The 14859-nt window shown below is 39.3% G+C and overlaps 1 protein-coding gene across 1 annotated transcript in view; it reads left to right on the forward strand.

Annotated features, from left to right (window-relative positions):
• The window catches only part of LOC135505674 (steroid hormone receptor ERR2-like), a 46951-nt gene that overhangs the window by 247 nt on the left and 31845 nt on the right, over window positions 1-14859 (forward strand). The window lies entirely within an intron of this gene.

Consider the following 14859-nt stretch of genomic DNA (forward strand, 5'->3'; position numbering starts at 1 on the left):
AGTCATTAAATGTTAAATCGCTGTTTCCTCAGAGTTGACGATTTGCTTTATACATTTATTTAATATTTCCGTTAAAATCAATTAGGAGAGTTAGGTTGACCACAAAGTACAAGTGGAACCTTACTTAGGAGGTGTGTTGGAGGGAAGAGTGTAATTGTCGCACCACTCTCTTCATTGGGATCAGGGTTCACCCACCCACCCCCCCCGAGGCTCTGGGAGTAACAGTACCCAGATTAATGGAATGATAGTCAGACAACCACTTTACAGCTCTGCCTGCACCTGTGTTATCAAACCGTTACAAGAACTGTAACGTTGTATTGTGTATGTGTGTGAGTGTGTGAGTGTGTGACTGCGTAGCAGTTCCTGTACGCCGTATGCGTTTTGTTGTAAATGGGCAAAATACTTTGTGTTTTTAAAGACATTCATAAAGGATCGTTTTATACAGCGTTCATAGGAAATGTATTAAAATTCAAAACTTTTTAATATATCTAAAAAAAAAAATTAAAAGCAATAACTTCTGAAATGACATTATCACTTTTGGATAACGACTATTCTCTATTATTCAATTCTCAAAATTGACACGAGTTGATATTGACTCTGGTTATATTTATAGCATATTGTTGATTCACGGCATTAAAAAAAAACAGCAGCATTTGTGAAGCGTCCTTGCGATACATTATAGACCTTTCCTGCAGTCTAATGACCTATTGACGTCATGTGTGGAATTGTATTCATATTTGCTATAATCTCGGAATTTATAAACATCTGGTGTTTCTATGTCAAACGTTTTTTTGTTGTTGTTGTTATATTTCAGTCTCTGTGATGTATATAAGGTGTAATATTGGAATAAAACTCAATGTTTTATTCATTTATCTGATATCGTACAGGTCACTTGTTTTTATAATTCCATAACCAGGTGTGTGAGGTGTTTACTTTAGTTTCAAAGTAGATAGAAATACTCTTCGTGACCCTGATTCAGCCACCCTGCAGTAAAATTATAAGAAGGAGAATATATATTTGCCGGTTAAACAATTATCTACAATTGTTCATATGGTCTTCAGACAGTAACTGTCTACTTTTTCTTCCCATTTAAAATGTTAATTAATAAAATATCTCAGAAAACAAAACTAGCACCTTTAAAATAAGTAAACTGTATTGTGGAAGTTACATGGGTAATCCCAAGTGTAGAGTATATTCTAACCTTTGCATGTGTAGAGAGAAACTCTTCAACTGAACTAAATTAACTCATTACAAGTCATTTAAACTAATTAACAAGCACAACAAAACCAGACCGGAGTGGTAGAAGACCATGCAGGGATGATCCATATGGCTGGGGCGGCAGGGTAGCCTAGTGGTTAAAGTATTGGACTAGTAACCAGAAGGTTTGCAAGTTCAAATCCCTGAGCTGATGTGGTGCAAATCTGTCATTCTGTCCCTGAACAGGCAGTTAACCTACTGTTCCTAGGCCATCATTGAAAATAAGAATTTGATCTTAACTGACTTGCCTAGTTAAATAAAGGTAAACAAAAAAATAGCAATGTAACTAATTTAACACGTTGGACTAATTAAAGTCCTTAATTAATGTTGTGACTTTACAGATACTCAGCATAAAAATAAATACAAAATACAAGCAATGCAGAGGTACTAGGAAAAACTCCTTAGCGGGAACCTAGGAAGAAACCTAGAGAGGAACCAGGTCCCGGGGGGTGGTCAGTCCTCTTCTAATCCTCTCATGTGCTATTAAACTCTAGATGGGATGTGCGAGGGCGATGCTATCAAGGGAACTGTCAACTGTAGTGTTTCAAACCCTCTAAATCCTCTCTTAACCTGCTTTACTGACACTCACGTACTTTGGGTATGTATAAGAATAATTACATCAATTGTTTAAGAACATTTAGTAAATTAATTCATTTAGATTTACATTTTAGTATATATATGTATATAATATACTTTTTAAAATATCGGTATAATCATTTTGTGTCATAGTATATTTTCTATTTCATGTTTTTTTATTTTTTTATTTAACCTTTATTTAACAAGGCAAGTCAGTTAATTAAGAACAAATTCTTAATGACGGTCTACCCCGGCCAAACCCTAACCCGGACGAAGCTGAGCCAATTGTGCGTAGCCTAATGGGACTCCAAATCACGGACGGTTTTGATACAGCCTGGAATCAAACCAGAGTCTGTAGTGACGCCTCTAGCACTGAGAAGCAGTGCCGTAGACCGCTGTGCCACTCGGGTATCTGTTGATATGATTTGTATAGTGTGAAATAATCACTTATCTGCTCGTGCACAAAATGTCACCGCGTAGATACTTGGTTATTTAGTATGCTTCAAACACAGCAACGATTTGTCTATTTCAGAACAGTACTACAAATCTTCTAAAGAAAGTCATTTTACTTAAAATATTTGAGTCTTTAAATCTTTAAATACTCTATACGTAATATATACGTTATACTTTAAACACTCTATATGTTGTATATATATATATATATATATATATATATATATATATATATATATATATATATATATATATCTATATATACATTATGCTTTAAATACTCCATACGTAATATATACTTTATGATTTAAAAACTCTATAGGTTACATATACTTTATAATTTAAATACTCTATATGTTACATATACTTTATAATTTAAATACTCTATATGTTATATATATATTTTATGCTTTAAATACTCCACACGTAATATATACTTTATAATTTAAATACTCTATATGTTATATATATACTTTATGATTTAAAAACTCTATATGTTACATATACTTTATAATTTAAATACTCTATATGTTATATATATACTTTATGATTTAAACACTCTATATGTTATATATATACATTATGCTTTAAATACTCCATACGTAATATATACTTTATGATTTAAATACTCCATACGTAATATATACTTTATGAATTAAATACTCTATATGTTACATATTCTTTATAATTTAAATACTCTATGTGTTATATATATACATATATATATATACTTTATAATTTAAATAATCTATATTTTATATATATACTTTATGCTTTAAATACTCTATATTTTATAAATAATTTATGCTTTAAATACTCTATGTGTTATATACAGTATATAATGTATTATTTAAATACTCTATATGTTATATATATATACATACTTTATGCTTTTTAAATACTATATATGTTATAAATCATTTATGCTTTAAGTACTCTATATGTTGCTTACATAATTTATTATTTAAATACTCTGTATGTTATATATACTTAATGCTTTAAAAACACTATAGGTCATATATACTTTATGTTTTAAATACTCTATATGTTAACTATATATACTTTATTCCCGCAATGAACCGTTTAACTTTTGATGACCTTTATGAAGTTGGCTTTAGCTAGCACAGATAGGTTCTCAAGATCCCAAACTCATAACTACCTATCAAACAAATAGCCTAGACTGTCTGACTATCTGAGCTGGCATGCCTGCTGGAAAGGGTGGTAGACTTTAGAAAAGCAAGCAAAAAATAAATGTATTGAATAAGACTCAAATTCCTTTCAATGTTTTACCCAGAATTTAGCAGAGATGCAGAGAAGCATTTCATTTATGTGTTTTATTGAGAAACACCAAACAGGAGGATAATGACCGCACAAGAGGTATACTTAGATTTGCAGAAACATGTTTTTTTTTCTCCATGGAATTAAGCGCAATTATTATTGTTCTGGATTGAAGTAAAGAGGGGTTTGAAAATGAAAATATTCTCCAACTTGCAGTCGGGGGGGCCTGCCCCCCCCCCTCAGCCATCCTCACGTATGTTGTGCCCCCTCGTGTGTGTGTGTGTGTGTGTGTGTGTGTGTGTGTGTGTGTGTGTGTGTGTGTGTGTGTGTGTGTGTGTGTGTGTGTGTGTGTGTGTGTGTGTGTGTGTGTGTGTGTGTGTGTGTGTGTGTGTGTGTGTGTGTGTGTGTGTGTGTGTGTGTGTGTGTGTGTGTGTGTGTGTTTGTCCCTATTTGTTTGCGGGACACTAAACCTAATCCCTCTGTACCTGTCAACCATGCTGCAATGTCATTCCTCTCTATACACTGTGACACGCTGTACTGAATACCGCTTGTCACCAGTAATAGTGACGCTCAGGATGTTTACCTTCTCAGCACCAATTAACCTACCTGTTCACCTTTATGCCCACTTTTATGTATATATTTAGCAGGCCGTTCCTGTACAGAATCTGACTACTGGGAGCAAAACCGAAAGCACCACATTACTATATAACTGTAGGCACCAAATTACTACTGTATATAACTGCAGGCACCACATTACTACTGTATATAACTGAAGGCACCACATTACTATATAACTGTAGGCACCAAATTACTACTGTATATTACTGAAGGCACCACATTACTACTGTATATTACTGCAGGCACCACATTACCACTGTGTATTACTGAAGACACCACATTACTATTGTATATAACTGAAGGCACCACATTACTACTGTATATAACTGAAGGCACCACATTACTATATAACTGTAGGCACCACATTACTACTGTATATAACTGCAGGCACCACATTACTATATAACTGTAGGCACCACATTACTACTGTATATAACTGAAGGCACCACATTACTATATAACTGTAGGCACCACATTACTACTGTATATAACTGTAGGCACCACATTACTACTGTATATTACTGCAGGCACCACATTACTATATAACTGTAGGCACCACATTACTACTGTATATAACTGTAGGCACCAAATTACTACTGTATATAACTGCAGGCACCACATTACTATAGATCTGTAGGCACCACATTACTACTGTATATAACTGAAGGCACCACATTACTATATAACTGTAGGCACCACATTACTACTGTATATAACTGTAGGCACCACATTATTACTGTATATTACTGCAGGTACCACATTACTATATAACTGTAGGCACCACATTACTACTGTATATAACTGTAGGCACCACATTACTACTGTATATAACTGTAGGCACCACATTACTATAGAACTGTAGGCGCCAAATTATTACTGTATATAACTGTAGGCACCACATTACTATATAACTGCAGGAACCACATTACTACTGTATATTACTGAAGGCACCACATTACTACTGTATATTACTGCAGGCACCACATTACCACTGTGTATTACTGAAGACACCACATTACTATTGTATATTACTGAAGGCACCACATTACTACTGTATATTACCGAAGGCACCACATTACTATATAACTGAAGGCACCACATTACTACTGTATATTACTGTAGGCACCACATTACTACTGTATATTACTGCAGGCACCACATTACTACTGTATATAACTGCAGGCACCACATTACTACTGTATATTACTGTAGGCACCACATTACTACTGTATATTACTGCAGGCACCACATTACTACTGTATATAACTGCAGGCACCACATTACTACTGTATATTACTGCAGGCACCACATTACTACTGTATATAACTGAATGCACCACATTAGTACTGTATATTACTGAAGGCGCCACATTACTATATAACTGCAGGCACCACATTACTACTGTATATAACTGTAGGCACCACATTACTACTGTATATTACTGCAGGCACCACATTACTACTGTATATAACTGAAGGCACCACTTTACTACTGTATATTACTGAAGGCACCACATTACTATATAACTGTAGGCACAACATTACTATATAACTGAAGGCACCACATTACTACTATATATAACTGTAGGCACCACATTACTACTGTATTTAACTGTAGGCACCACATTACTACTGTATGTTACTGTAGGCACCACATTACTACTGTATATAACTGAAGGCACCACATTACTACTGTATATTACTGAAGGCACCACATTACTACGGTATATAACTGAAGGCACCACATTACTACTGTATATAACTGTAGGCACCAAATTACTACTGTATATTACTGCAGGCACCACATTACTACTGTATATAACTGCAGGCAGCACATTACTATATAACTGTAGGCACCACATTACTACTGTATATAACTGAAGGCACCACATTACTATATAACTGTAGGCACCACATTACTACTGTATATAACTGCAGGCACCACATTAATACTGTATATTACTGTAGGCACCACATTACTACTGTATATAACTGTAGGCACCACATTGCTACTATAACTGCAGGCACCACATTACTACTGTATATAACTAGGCACCACTTATATTACTGTAGGCACCACATTACTACTGTATATAACTGTAGGCACCACATTACTACTGTATATAACTGTAGGCAACACATTACTACTGTATATAACTGTAGGCACCACATTACTACTGTATATAACTGTAGGCACCACATTACTACTGTGTATAACTGCAGGCACCACATTACTACTGTATATAACTGTAGGCACCACATTACTATATAACTGAAGGCACCACATTACTACTGTATATAACTGTAGGCACCACATTACTACTGTATATAACTGTAGGCACCACATTACTATATAACTGAAGGCACCACATTACTACTGTATATAACTGTAGGCACCACCTTACTACTGTATAATACTGCAGGCACCACATTACTACTGTACATAACTGTAGGCACCACATTACTACTGTATATAACTGTAGGCACCACATTACTACTGTATATAACTGTAGGCACCACAATACTACTGTATATAACTGTAGGCACCACATTACTATATAACTGAAGGCACCACATTACTACTGTATATAACTGTAGGCACCACATTACTACTGTATATAACTGTAGGCACCACATTACTACTGTATAATACTGCAGGCACCACATTACTACTGTATATAACTGTAGGCACCACATTACTACTCTATATAACTGCATGCACCACATTACTACTGTATATAACTGTAGGCACCACATTACTACCGTATATAACTGTAGGCACCACATTACTACTGTATATTACTGTAGGCACCACATTACTACTGTATATAACTGAAGGCACCACATTACTACTGTATATTACTGAAGGCACCACATTACTACTATATATAACTGAAGGCACCACATTACTACTGTATATAACTGCAGGCACCACATTACTACTGTAAATATAACTTTAGGCACCAAATTACTACTGTATATTACTGCAGGCACCACATTACTACTGTATATAACTGCAGGCAGCACATTACTATATAACTGTAGGCACCACATTACTACTGTATATAACTGTAGGCACCACATTACTACTGTATATAACTGAAGGCACCACATTACTATATAACTGTAGGCACCACATTCCTACTGTATATTACTGTAGGCACCACATTACTACTGTATATAACTGTAGGCACCAAATTACTACTGTATATTACTGCAGGCACCACATTACTACTGTATATAACTGCAGGCAGCACATTACTATATAACTGTAGGCACCACATTACTACTGTATATAACTGTAAGCACCACATTACTACTGTATATAACTGCAGGCACCACATTACTACGGTATATTACGGTAGGCACCACATTACTAATGTATATAACTGTAGGCACCACATTACTACTGTATATAACTGTAGGCACCACATTACTACTGTATAATACTGCAGGCACCACATTACTACTGTATATAACTGTAGGCACCACATTACTACTCTATATAACTGCAGACACCACATTACTACTGTATATAACTGTAGGCACCACATTACTATATAACTGAAGGCACCACATTACTACTGTATATAACTGTAGGCACCACCTTACTACTGTATATTACTGTAGGCAGCACATTACTATATAACTGTAGGCACCACATTACTATAAACTGTAGGCACCACATTACTACTGTATATAACTGTAGGCACCACATTACTACTGTATATAACTGTAGGCACCACATTACTATATAACTGCAGGCACCACATTACTATATAACTGAAGGCACCACATTACTACTGTATATAACTGCAGGCACCACATTACTATATAACTGAAGGCACCATATTGCTACTGTATATAACTGCAGGCAGCACATTGCTACAGTGCATTGGGATAGTATTCAGACCCTTTGACTCTTCCACATTTTGTTATGTTACAGCCTCATTCTAAAATGTATTCCATTATTTTGTTCCCTCCATAATCTACACGCAATATCTGTCTTGAGGCTGTTAAATTCGCTTTCGCTAAAATTAGTTATCAGGTCAGTGTGTGAGTCTCCAGTCCCACTTGTGTGTGTGTAAGAGTGCACTCACATCTATGCACACACACACACACACACACACACACACACACACACACACACTGTGTGTGTGTGTCCATGTGTTAGTCTGTCTGTCTATCTCTGTCTGTGACCACAGCTAGATACATTCTTGTCTGACTGTCTGTCCGTCCGTCCGCTCGTCCGTCTGCCCGTCCGTCTGTCTGTCTGTGACTAGATTAAACTCTAAAGACCAGGGAGCCTTTTGAAAGCCTCATAAAGTAGGCCATTGACTGGTAGATGGGTAACAATAACAAATCATTGAGTATTGAGTTATCTCTTGATATCCTTGAGATGTTTCTACAACTCGATTGGAATCCACCTGTGGAAAATTCAATTGGTTGGACATGATTTGGAAAGGCACACACCTGTCTATATAAGTTCCCACAGTTGACAGTTCATGTCAGAACTAAAACCAAGCCATGAGGCCTGAAAGAATTGAACTTAGAGCTCCAAGACGGGATTGGGAAGGGTTCCAAAAATGTCTACAGGATTGAAGGTCCCCAAGAACACAATGGCCTCCATCATTCTTAAATGGAAGAAGTTTGGAATCACCAATATTTTTCCTAGAGCTGGCCGCCCGGCCAGACTGAGCAATCGGGGGAGAAGGTCCTTGGTCAGGGAGGTGACAAAGAACCCGATGGTCACAGACAATGCTCCAGAGTTCCTCTGTGGAGATGGAAGAAACTTCCAGAAGAGCAACCATCTCTGCAGCACTCCACCAATCAGACCTTTATGGTAGAGTGGCCAGACGGAAGCCACTCCTCAGTAAAAGGTACATGACAGCCCGCTTGGAGTTTTTCCAAAAGCACCTAAAGACTCTAAGACCGTGAGAAACAAGATTCTCTGGTCTGATGAAACCAATATTGAACTCTATGGCCTGAATGACAAGCGTCACATTTGGAGGAAACGTGGCACCATCCCTACAGTGAAGCATGGTGGTGGCAGCATCAAGCTGTGGCAATTCTATTCAGTGGCAGGGACTGGTAGACTAGTCAGGATCGAGGCAAAGATGAACAGAGAAAAGTACAGACAGATCCATGATGAAAACCTGCTCCAGAGTGCTCAGGTACTCAGACCGGGGCGACGGTTCACCTTCCAACATGACAGTGACTTGACTTTGTCCCAAATCTCTGAATGTCCTTGAGTGGCCCAGCCAGAGCCTGGACTTGAACCCAATCGAACATCTCTGGAGAGACCTGAAAACAGCTGTGCAGCAACGCTCCCCATCCAACTTGACAGAGCTTGAGAGGACCTACTAAGAAGAATGGTTGAAACTCCCCAAATACAGGTGTACCAAGCTTGTAGCATTAAACCCAAGAAGACTCTAGGCTGTAATTGCTGCCAAAGATACTTCAACGAAGTACTGGGTAAAAGGTCTGACTAGTTGTGTAAATGTGATTTTATATCATTTTAGCGAAAGCAAATCAAACAGCCTCATGACTGTATGATGGAAACACCTGACGGCTTTCTAAATACATTGGTAAGGTATTTTCTGACTATATTGAACCAATTCATAGAGAGGATGACAGATAGAGGATGACAGTGAGAAAAGATAGAGATGATGACAGTGGAGAGATAGAGAGGATGAGAGTAAAGAAAGACAGAGAGGATGACAGTTGATAAAGACAGAGGATGGCAGTGGGGAAAGATAGAGAGGATGACAGTGGGGAAAGATGGACAGGATAAGAGTTGAGAAAGACAGAGATGATGACAGTGGAGAAAGATAGAGATGATGACAGTGGAGAAAGATAGAGAGGATGACAGTGGAGAAAGATAGAGAGGATGACAGTGGAGAAAGACAGAGAGGATGACAGTGGAGAAAGAGGGAGAGGATGACAGTGGAGAAAGACCGAGAGGATGACAGTGGATAAAGAAAGAGAGGATGACAGTGGAGAAAGACAAAGAGGATGACAGTAGAGAAAGACAGAGAGGATGACAGTGGAGAAAGATAGAGAGGATGACAGTGGAGAAAGACTGAGAGGATGACAGTGGAGAGAGATAGAGAGGATGACAGTGGAGAAAGAGGGAGAGGATGACAGTGAGGAAAGATAGAGAGGATGACAGTGGAGAAAGATAGAGAGGATGACAATGGAGAATGACAGAGAGGATGACAGTGGAGAAAGACAGAGAGGATGACAGTGAAGAAAGACAGAAAGGATGACAGTGGAGAAAGACAGAGAGGATGACAGTGGAGAAAGAGGGAGAGGATGACAGTGGAGAAAGACAGAGAGGATGACAGTGGAGAAAGAGGGAGTGGATGACAGTGGAGAAAGACAGAGAGGATGACAGTGGAGAGAGACAGATAGGATGACAGGAGGGAGAGACAGAGAGGATGACAGTGGAGAGAGACAGAGATGATGACAGTGGAGAATGACAGAGAGGATGACAGTGGAGAAAGACAGAGAGGATGACAGTGGAGAAAGACAGAGGGGATGACAGTGGAGAAAGACAGAGAGGACGACAATGGAGAAAGACAAAGAGGATGACAGTGGAGAAAGACAGAGAGTATGACAGTGGAGAAAGACAGAGGGGATGACAGTGGAGAAAGACAAAGAGGATGACAGTGGAGAAAGACAGAGAGGATGACAGTGGAGAAAGACAGAAAAACAGAGAGGATGACAGTGGAGAGAGACAGATAGGATGACAGGGGAGAGACAGAGAGGATGACAGTGGAGAGAGACAGAGATGATGACAGTGGAGAATGACAGAGAGGATGACAGTGGAGAAAGACAGAGAGGATGACAGTGGAGAAAGACAGAGGGGATGACAGTGGAGAAAGACAGAGGGGATGACAGTGGAGAAAGACAAAGAGGATGACAGTGGAGAAAGACAGAGGGGATGACAGTGGAGAAAGACAGAGGGGATGACAGTGGAGAAAGACAAAGAGGATGACAGTGGAGAAAGACAGAGAGGATGACAGTGGAGAAAGACAGAAAAACAGAGAGGATGACAGTGGAGAGAGACAGATAGGATGACAGGGGAGAGACAGAGAGGATGACAGTGGAGAAAGACAAAGAGGACGACAGTGGAGAAGGACAGGGGGGATGACAGTGGAGAAAGACAGTAAGCTGTAATCAGACCTATACTGACCCTGTAGAAATGTGTGCCAGCTCAGACTGCTAGACTTCCCTTGGTTACACGTGTTATTTTCTTGACGGGATAGAAGCAGAAATGTAGTTTAGAACAACCAGTGACATTAAGATGAAGAGAATAATTGACAGATGTTTATTCATATAAGAGTATAAAATGACTTTTATACTGTTTAATGATAGGAGCTTTATTTTATCTGACCTCTCATTCCAATAACAGGTGCAAATATCCAGTAAATAGACTTCTGGGAAAAGAATCTGCAATTTGAACAGTTAATTGAACAGTTAATTGAACAGTTAATTGATATAATTTGAATGATGTTACAGTCTGATTCTCCGTTCTATAGGAGCAGCATTGCAGCACAGTATTCAGGTTGTTATTGTTCTTACAGTGTATTTGAAATTGATCTGTTTCAGTTATAATGTGTTTTGTTAGTTCCGGGTTAGTTCTGGAAACAATAGTAATATGACAAGGAAAATCCAATACCACAATCAACAGCTCCATGGTATTAAATACATTAGTTGTACGTTTTATCCCCAGCTCTTTTCAATTTAAGGAGATTTTAGTGATATTATGCATAGTAGGCCAGCCTATATTATATATTGTGTATATTGTGTGTTATGCAGTGCTTTTCTAAAGACGGTTCAGGGAAACGGTTGATTTGAGTACATTACAACTGTAATGTTGTTGTGAATAAAACGGCATCGGTATCAAATCAAATCAAATTATAGTGTTATAGTGTCCCTGGCTAAAGTAGAGCTTGGTCTCTGTTGTTCCGATCAGCATCTGATGGGCTCTGTTTTTCTGATTGGCTCTGTTTTTCTGATTGGTTAAGAGTTTGCTTCCTCTCAGCTGACCTGTGGCATCTGGTTAATTGTTTGGTCTCCCGGAACAAGATATTTAGAATGGTATTTCTAGCTTACTTATAGTTCAGCTGTTGGTCTGGATAGATGCAGTAGAAATGAGTGGGTCACTGGGCCTGGATAGATGGCTGGGTCACTGGGCCTGGATAGATGGCTGGGTCACTGGGCCTGGATAGATGGCTGGGTCACTGGGCCTGGATAGATGGCTGGGTCACTGGGCCTGGATAGATGGCTGGGTCACTGGGCCTGGATAGAGGGCTGGGTCACTGGGCCTGGATAGATGGCTGGGTCACTGGGCCTGGATAGAGGGCTGGGTCACTGGGCCTGGATAGAGGGCTGGGTCACTGGGCCTGGATAGAGGGCTGGGTCACTGGGCCTGGATAGATGGCTGGGTCACTGGGCCTGGATAGATGGCTGGGTCAATGGGCCTGGATAGAGGGCTGGGTCACTGGGCCTGGATAGATGGCTGGGTCACTGGGCCTGGATAGATGGCTGGGTCACTGGGCCTGGATAGAGGGCTGGGTCACTGGGCCTGGATAGATGGCTGGGTCACTGGGCCTGGATAGATGGCTGGGTCACTGGGCCTGGATAGATGCTGTAGAAATGGGTGAATCATCGGGCCTGAGTCTGGTCTGGTGTAAGTAACAGCAATACCAACCGGTGCCCTGGCCAGAGAATTAGGAATTAGAACTTTAGATTTCTACTGATGGATGGTGAGTGGTGAGAAAAGTGTTGGTTTTGAGCAACCCTGTTCCGACAATCGCAGAGTGACATGTTTATTAATGACAGTAGCTGCTAGCTGGTATGTGGTGTGGATGGGTACAGTACACAACTGTAAAAAAAAAAGTTAATCTGAAATGCTTTTTCTGATTGTTATGATCCAAAATTACACTTTGGTTTGTTCAACCTATTCTATTAAATTGGTTTGAAATCAAATAATGAATTTGTCTGATCAATGTGATGTTTTGAAATGAACGGAAGTTTCTAAATACCACATTCACATTGCAGTGGGCGCAACGTACCAGCTACAGCCTAACAGAAGATTTGGTAGTGTGGCCTACTGGATGCCTGGTTTTCAGTTTGTTCACCCATGAAAGTGAATGTCATTCCAGGTAATGTGATCTGTATTATTTTATGATTATACAGCATGTTCACGGCAAGCACTGAATTTTAAATGATATCTGTGTAAATAGACAAAAGAGCCTGGGAATGTTTCCCAATGGGCCTATGAGTGGCGCAGCAGTCTAAGTCACTGCATCTCAGTGTTTGAGGTGTCACAGACACCCTGGTTTGATTCCAGGCTAGCCATGATTGGGAGTCCCATAGGGTGGCGTGCAATTTCCCCGGTGTTAGTCGTCATTGTAAATAAGAATTTGTTCTTAATTAATTAATTTTATTTTTTATCTTTATTTAACTAGGCAAGTCAGTTAATTAACTAACTTGCCTAGTTATATCAAGGTAAAAAAATATATATTTGAGATTGTAACCAGTTGATGTGAAAGTCTTAGGTAAAGAAGGTGTTTGGAGTCATGATTTCATGTGATGAAACTAAGGTAATATCTTGATTAACAGGACATTGATTTAATTGCTTGTTAGCAATTGAGGAAATGTGGATAGGTAATTCCAAAGTGAGAAATCAACTTGGAACAACATGAAAAAATGGGTTGTATACATATTAGTTTGTATCTGTGTTATTTATTAGGTTTAACAAAAAGGGGGATGTTGAATGTTAAAAGAAATAGGTCACAACTTTGTAATAGTTGGTACAGAATCGTATGCTTGGCTTCAACACATTTAGTTATTTTCTTGTAAACAGTTGTTTTCTTAGGTTGATCCAAACATTACCAGCCTTTCAAAGCACTTCATGGCTACGGACATGAGTGCTAGGGGTCTGTAGTCATTTTGGCAGGTTGCCTTTTGTGTTCTAGGGCACAGGGACTATGGTGGTCTGCTTGAAACATGTTGGTATTATAGACTCAATCAGGGAAATGTTGAAAATGTCAGTGAAGACACCTGCAAGTTGGTCAGCACATGCCCGGAGCACACGTCCTGGTAGTCCGTCTGGCCCCGCAATCTTGTAAATGTTGACCTGTTTAAAGGTCTTACTCACATCGGCTACAGAGAGCGTGATCACACAGTCATCCGGAACAGCTGATGCACTCATGCATGCCTCAGTGTTGCTTGCCTCTTAGTGAGCATAGATGTGATTTAGCTCGTCTGGTAGGCTCGTGTCAGTGACCAACTCGTGGCTGTGCTTCCCTTTGTAGTCTGTAATAGTTTGCAAGCCCTGCAACATAAGACGAGCGTCGGAGCCGGTGTAGTATGATTCAATCTTAGCCCTGTATTGACGCGTTGCCTGTTTGATGGTTTGTCAGAGGGCATAGCAGGATATTTTATAAGCTTCCGGGTTAGCGTCCCGCACCTTGAAAGTGGCAGCTCTACCCTTTAGCTCAGTGCTGCCTGTAATGTGTTGCCTGTAATCCATGGTTTCTGGTTGGGGTATGTACTTACAGTCACTGTGCGGACGACGTCCTCAATGCACTTATTGATAAAGCCAGTGACTGATGTGGTGTATTCCTCAATGTCATCGAAAGAATCCCGGAACATGTTCCAGTCT

This window comes from Oncorhynchus masou, chromosome 19 (assembly GCF_036934945.1).
Source record: "Oncorhynchus masou masou isolate Uvic2021 chromosome 19, UVic_Omas_1.1, whole genome shotgun sequence".
Classification (NCBI taxonomy): domain Eukaryota; kingdom Metazoa; phylum Chordata; class Actinopteri; order Salmoniformes; family Salmonidae; genus Oncorhynchus; species Oncorhynchus masou.